The sequence below is a fragment of the Scylla paramamosain genome, chromosome 4 (assembly GCF_035594125.1).
Source record: "Scylla paramamosain isolate STU-SP2022 chromosome 4, ASM3559412v1, whole genome shotgun sequence".
NCBI classification, from domain to species: domain Eukaryota; kingdom Metazoa; phylum Arthropoda; class Malacostraca; order Decapoda; family Portunidae; genus Scylla; species Scylla paramamosain.
In genome coordinates this window covers 10948743-10956774 of record NC_087154.1, presented here as the reverse complement: position 1 = coordinate 10956774, position 8032 = coordinate 10948743, and positions in this window count along the sequence as shown.

The following is an 8032-nucleotide window of genomic DNA, read 5'->3' as shown; positions in this document are numbered from 1 at the left end:
CATAGGGGGTGGGGAAATACTTAACATTAATCCTAAAGGTAAGTCTAATCTAGAAGGGTGTGTGTGTGTGTGTGTGTGTGTGTGTGTGTGTGTGTGTGTAGTGCGTGAGAGAGAGAGAGAGAGAGAGAGAGAGAGAGAGAGAGAGAGAGAGAGAGAGAGAGAGAGAGAGAGAGAGAGAGAGAGAGAGAGAGAGAGACGTCTCTTCATGAAAGGAAAGGCTGGGTCGTTCGTTAATCCGGAATAACTACGTTTATTTATTTATTCAACTTTTCATTCGTGCTTCTCTGAGTAATAATATATATATATTTTGGTTTGTATCCATCAGAAGCATTAGCCTATTTCACTTAGATTGTTATATATATATATATATATATATATATATATATATATATATATATATATATATATATATATATATATATATATATATATATATATATATATATATATATATATATATTAGGGTGGCCCTTATTTTCGAAAGTTTGAAAATCCAGTCTCCAAACCCGGATTCTTGTTCCACTCTATGAGAAAACCACGCGAGTAATTTTTTTTTTAAATCGAATAATATTTACCCGGTGCTCAACGACCTTGAAGTTTTACTATATAAGATCATTTTCACGTTCAACGATACAGGGGCTTTGTCGGTGACAAATGCCGCGGCTCTATTCTCAGATGCTCTCGTTGGTGGACTATGGACCAAGGACTGTGTGTGGCAACTCTCGTCTAGTGCTCCTTTTCCTCTGTCTAGGATTTGTCTAGTGCTTGGCAGTACTTTTTCAACGTGTTTGCATGTTTCTGGAGTGCGTTACTAACTGTTGTCAATCCTTTCTCATTTTCAGGCTAAGATGGCTTCTAAGCGACGTTATCTGTGTGCCCCCATAAACGAGATATCTGGAGCCCAACTTCCATCCTCTGGAGAAGTTCTGGGCCTCCTGACCTACAAGTTGGACGTAGAGAAGATGACGGTGGTGGACGCGTCCCGGAAGGTCTCGAAAATTGTTGAGGCGCTGTGGGCTAAGGCTAGAATTCCCATGCAGCGGATTGACACCGTCGTCAAGAACATCCAGACCTTGTACAAGGAGTACACCCTTGTACGCAAGAACAAGGCACGGACAACAGGAACACAAGTGAAGAGGGAGGAGGAGTTCAAGGAGCGCCTGGCGAATCTCTTCGACGTCGCGAAGGCCGGCGCTTTAGAGACAATGACAAACGAGGAGGACAAAGCTTTTCTTCTCGCTCAACGTGAACCAGGACGCCGGGGACGCATGGGAGGGGTGGACACAGCACTAGCTGCCCAAGAACAGCGATCGTCACAGCGGCAAGCGACACAGGAGGTGAGGAAGCGACGCGCGGAGGAGGAGGCGTCGACGTCCGCGGCAAGAGTCCAGTTGGAGGATTCGTCCTCAACCTCCTCTAGCACCAGCGCCGAAGGAAGCCCCACACTTGGTATCTCCCCAGTCCCACCCAAACGGCCTCGAGCGAACCTCAACATCGTCACCCCGGACGTGGCGGCCTCTTTGGATCGCGTCAAGGTGAGCGACCGTGGCGCAGTGTTCGTCCTCACCGAGACAGCGCGTGCCCTGGGGCACGACACAGTTGAGTACAACATCAACAGGACATCGATCCAAAGCCAGCGCCGTCGTCACCGCGAGCAACTGGCCTCCGCCCTCAAGGAGAAGCTGCGAGTAGAAGGCCCCTTGGTAGTCCACTGGGACGGGAAGCTGATGCCGGATCTCACCAGCAACGCCCACGTCGACCGCCTGCCCATCCTCGTGTCTGGGGGAGGGGAGGTTCAGCTGCTGCAGGTGGCGAAGCTTCCCAGTGGAGAGGGGGCGAATGAAGCGAAGGGCCGTCGTGGAGGCGTTGGAGAAGTGGAGCGTCGCTGACCGGGTCGTGGGGATGTCCTTTGACACCACCGCCGCCAACACGGGTCGCCACACCGGGGCGTGTACCCTGATTGAGCGGCAGCTGAAGAGCGACCCTCCTCTACCTCGCCTGCCGGCATCACATTCTCGAGCTCGTGATCGAGGCGGTCTTCACGTCGGTGATGGGGCCAACTACAGGGCCTGCTGTCCTGCTGTTCAAGCGTTTCCAGGAGAGGTGGCCCTTCATCAACCAAGGCGAGTTCCAGCCGATCGAGGATGGAGCAGGAGAGGTCGACATCGAGTGGTTCCTTCAGGCCCTGAAAGAGCGGACAGACCTTCGGGACGACTACCCGGGAACTTCTGGAACTAACCGTCATCTTTCTCGGCGGCGTACCTCCCCGCGGAATCCGCTTCCGTGCCCCTGGCCCCATGCACCACGCTCGGTGGATGAGCAAGGTGCTGTACTCGCTCAAGGTGTGGCTGTTCAGGGAACAGGTCAAACTGACGCCGAAGGAGGAGCGCGGACTGTTGAGGGTGGCCATGTTCTCCGCCCGCCTCTACAGCAAAGCCTGGACGCAAGCCCCACTTGCTGTCGCGGCTCCGCTCAACGATCTTCAGCTGCTTCAGGCACTGGACGGGTACGAGGACGCGGAGGTCTCCAAGGCCGCGACAAACAAGCTCCTCGGCCACCTCTGGTACCTCTCGGAAGAGCTGGTAGCCCTGGCGTTCTTCGACGACCGGGTTTCATCAGAAACAAAGAAGAAGATGGTAGCGGCGATTGAGGAGAAGGACGGCAACGACACAGCCCAGAAGCGAGTGACCCATTCCCGCTTCAGCGATCAGCGGCTGCAGCCTTGAGGACTTCGTGACCTCCAATACGTCCTCGTTCTTCTCCAAGATGTCCATCGACAAGGGATTCCTGGCGTTGGAACCGGCAGACTGGAAGAAGGATGAGGCGTACGGCAAGGCGTGCAAAGCGCTGGGGAACCTGTCGGTCACCAATGACCACGCGGAACGAGGCGTCGCCCTGATTCAGGAATATAACCGGCTCCTGACGAAGGACGAAGAACAACTGCAGTTCCTCGTCCAGGTCGTCGCGGACCATCGGCGCCAGTTCCCGGACACCAGGAAGGGAACGCTTGCACGGACCGGGCGACAATGAGTGGCTAGCAACCACACAACCCCCGCCAGGAGAGGAAAGCGGCTAATACTCCCACGAGAGCAACGTGGGAGGGGGACCCGGAGTGCTTGTGACTAGCGTTCGATGAGTAAAATTTCAGAGTCGTTGAGCACCGTTTAAATATATTCCGATTTCAATGAAACCTTGCACAGCACGTTTCTGGGTCAAAAGGAACAAGAATCCGGGTTTGGAGCATAGACATTATTCGTTTGAAATTTCACCCCCCTACAGAGGGCCACCCTAATATATATAATATATATATATATATATATATATATATATATATATATATATATATATATATATATATATATATATATATATATATATATATATTATATATATATATATATATATATATATATATATATATTCTCTCTCCCTCTCTCTCTCTCTCTCTCTCTCTCTCTCTCTCTCTCTCTCTCTCTCTCTCTCTCTCTCTCTCTCTCTCTCTCTCTCTCTCTCTCTCTCGTCCTAAGAGAAATGTGACTTTATTATCAAATGAGTCTTTTTATGATTTAATTTGCATTTTTTTCCGAAACCTCTTACGTAGGCTGGCCTCGTTTCAGAAGAAAGGGGGAAGGAAGAAAAGAAAGAAACAAAAAAAAAAAAGAAAAAAAAATAAGAAAGAAAGAAAAGCAAACATGAACTAAACTTTTACTGAGAGAATTTGTGTTCGTTATTTATATTTTTCATTATTTTTTTTGAGGGGGCGAACTTCAGTTTAACCACCACCTCCACCACCACCACCACCACCATCTTCATCCAACGTAAAGTATGTACTGCCAGACTTGTCCCCGTTACGCTCCTTTAGTCCCACGGGAGTCACCCACATGCAGTCTTGTATTCCGTGATGTTCGTGTCTGTAATACTGACGTGTCGTGAGGAACAGCCCGACTCGAAGCCAAGGAAAAATAATAATAATAATAATGAAAATAATAATAATAGTAATAATAATAATAATAATAATAATAATAATAATAATAATAATAATAATAATCATGCTGTGTTGAATATTAATACATGTGTATGATGATGATAAGGAATACGGTATTAATAATAATAACAGTAGGGAATATACTACTACTACTACTACAACAACTACTACTACTACTACTACTAATAATAATAATAAAAATAATGATGATAAGTAGTAGAAGTAAAAGAGGAAAGCATAAAAAAGAGAAAGGAAAAGAAGAACAAGAAGAACAAGAGAAAGAATATTTCGTTTTGGTCGAGAATATGTGCCTCGGATAAGTATTAGGCCTAACCAATACAGGCTGCGTCACATGTCCTCGTTAGTTGCTGAGAGAGAGAGAGAGAGAGAGAGAGAGAGAGAGAGAGAGAGAGAGAGAGAGAGAGAGAGAGAGAGAGAGAGAGTCCTATGCAGTTAGAAATGAATTTATTTATAATGCAAAAACCTTTCTGTTCACTCCCTTTCCATCTGGGTAACTTGAATCATATCTCTCTCTCTCTCTCTCTCTCTCTCTCTCTCTCTCTCTCTCTCTCTCTCTCTCTCTCTCTCTTTCTCTCTATACCATGCAATCTTACAAATCGTAATAGCTTCTCTTTTATTTGTTTGTTTGCTTGTCATTTATTTATTTGTTTATTCATATAACTGGAGGCTTTCAGTTACGACGCTTAGGGAACAAAATAGTTGTTGTTTTCCTGCTCCTTAATTTAATTTCGTGTAGCAGCGTAGTGAAGCTCCGCCAGTGAGTGAGTGTAGTGGTTGGAGATCAGCAAAATATGTTGTTCCTCATGCCGTTTTTTTTTTTTTAATATAATTTCATCAGAAATTTGTGATGTGCAAATTTAAATACACTGTTTTAATGAGTGCCTTACTAGCACGGAGAACTGAAAGAGGTAAGATCAGAAATGAGCCACTCAGTCCCAGCACGGGGAGAGGACAAGGGCGGGTCTCCCTGTAGCAGCTGCTGACATGATTTGGTTAAAGTTTTCTTGTGTGAGACGCTGCCTCCTGCCTGGTGAGACCTTTATACAGACTCTCCTCTCCGCACCCCCACATCCACTCTGGGGGATGAAATCAATTTCAGACTTACTGTCTGCTGCCACGTCCCTTCTGGAAACGTGATAGCGATTCAGTTCTTTCTTTACAAAGCTGCTCTGCCTGTATAAAACACTTCACTATCGGCTCTTGTTGCCAATAATGCCTCAAGTCTTCAGCAAGTCGAGTACCTGCACCTCACAGTCCATGGCGGCGCGTCCTGCCACTCACTTCAATCCATGTTTTTAGCAGAAATCATGATTTAAAGTATTTATTTATTCATTTAAATATTTATTTGCTTGTTTATTTACTTTTATGTATGTATTTGTTTCTTGATCTATTTATTTATCTATAATTATTCTGTAAAGATATATGTTTATATATATATTTTTTTCGATTTTTACTAATAATATCAACTTGTAATATTGAGAGGTGCGTTGCGTCTACCATATTGCTTGTGTATTTCAAAAGGGATACATAAGCTGGACGTACTTCATGAAAGGAAGAGAAGGAGAGACTTAGCGCTGAAAACCTGGATGAGAATGTGAGTGTAGTAGCTGCTCATACGTGCTGTGTGTGTGTGTGTGTGTGTGTGTGTGTGTGTGTGTGTGTGTGTGTGTGTGTGTGTGTGTGTGTGTGTGTGTGTGTGTGTGTGTGTGTGTGTGTGTGTGTGTGTGTGTGTGTGTGTGTGTGTGTGTGTGTGACTCCTTACAACTCAGCAACATGAAAGTGATCATTCTTGAGTAAGAGCGGTGATTGGCAAGATAGATGGTATGTTAGTCTGCGTGATGTAATCATTCTATTTATTTGTTTATTTAGTTATTTCTTCATCTATTATTATTATTATAATTATTATTATTATTAATATTACTACTACTACTACTACTACTACTACTACTACTACTACTACTACTACTACTACTACTACTACTACTACTATTATTATTATTTCTATTATTTATTTATTTTTTTTTTTTTGCGTCAAGGAAACTGGTAAAGTGGAAAAGATGAGAAAAAGATTTATGTTTTCGTTAGCAATTGGATTGTCTCATTGGTCAGGTGTCTATAATTCAGAGACAACACAGTAAGGGGTAGGCAGCAGATAGCAAGCTCAGAAGAGCGGCAACCATGAAAGTAAAGATAGAAGAGAACAAAAAATGCAACGCCGAGGCAACGTGAGAGACTGAAGACATTCTGTTCAAGGGGAAAAGTTGACGAGGCGAAATGGCTTTTGACTCCATCGCGTTTAGTTGATTCTGTGGCGTGAAATATAAAGTTTAGGTATGACAATGGTACTGGGATTAAGACCATAGCTAGAAATGTAAGGGCCCAGGTAGCCTCATGGCCTCCTGACGTTGCAGCGCCTTGAGTGTCATAATCAAGTGCTGGGTTGTGGAGGTTATGGAGAGTAGTATATAAGCGTACACCAGTATGCAGGGAAGGAAACTTTAATGAGGCGTGACTGCCACTACCATACACCACTAAGGACGTTGGCTTGTCTTGTGTCGATAATGCATGGGCAACCTTACGAGATATAGTATGTGAAGTTGAAAATAAAGCATTCATATGAAGTCCAGAAGATCAGAGTCACTTCCCCGCCATAAGTGAACAGTGAAATGAAAGAATCGCTGGCTGAAAAGAACGTAATTTCTAAACATTTCGTCTTTCTATGGCTCATGCTCTCAGATCCTTCGGGCTGTCATCAACACTTATTTTCCAAGGCCATGTGGATGAGCATTCGGGTCCTCGTGGGTGTTTCTTCTACTGATGATGGAGAACATTCACTATCACTAGAACCATACAGAGACTTTCGAAAACCCCAGTAACGTCAGCCAGTTCAAGGGAGTCAATATAAACCATCAAAATTATTGAGAATATGGGTTTATGTCTTGCAATGGACTAGCTTTAGTGGAAATTCCTTAATGTTTCCAAGGGTGTATTCACGATTTCAGTTGTAGTTAGACGAATATTCTGCATTATGAATAAGAAAAACGCTTATAAGAACGCGACTGGCACTGCGGTAAGTTTGAAAATAGTCTCCTGATAAGGAAAACAAAGCGCGTATCAAGAATACGGGTCTTGCGGCAACTCTCACTAATAAGTTTTCTGTTGCACCCATCACCCAAAGGTCTTCCTTCAATGCCTCCATAAAAAAATAAAAAATAAAATAAAATAAATAAATAAGTGAAAAAAAATAAAAACTATAAAACTGATGTCCTTTGATGCAGTATTGGGAACAATATTACGTTAATTCCTTGAATATACTCCTTGATGTGAGCTACGCTAATGGGTGGGAGTAAATGATGATGCTGTTATTCTCACCATCTTCATTGCCGTGTTTGAAGTGAAGGCTTTGTATCACCTATCACTCTTAGCTGCAGAGGAGGGGAAACAGTGATCTCATAAACATTGTAGCAGTTCACACGATTTACTGCTAATTTTATCGCATAACCACGCCTTAAGTTACCAGGAGATTAAGGCGCGATGAACTGCAAATCATCAACCTCATGAGTTGGTAGGAGAAAGATATTATGTTCGTATTTTAAAAACACTGTTATTTCTCATCACATTTATTTTGAAAGGCTACACAGGTGTTTTAGTAAAGTTCTTCTGGATGTTTTTTTTCTAGTGATGGTAATATTTTGAACGCTTATTGTAGTCACTGCTATACTGCTATAATGAAAATACTCTTGAAAAGCTCCAACAACTTCCACTACGTACAGCTTGTTGAAAGTAAACGAGATAACACATAAAAGTTTAAGAATATGTTGAGAAGTCATTTTTCAAGATGCTATATAAATAATGATTGGTTATCGCCTTTTCAGACGCAGAAAGAGAGAGAGAGAGAGAGAGAGAGAGAGAGAGAGAGAGAGAGAGAGAGAGAGAGAGATGAGAGAGAGAGAGAGAGAGAGAGAGAGAGAGAGAGAGAGATCATTATAAGAATGCTTAGATAATTTACACGAAACACCAATTTTG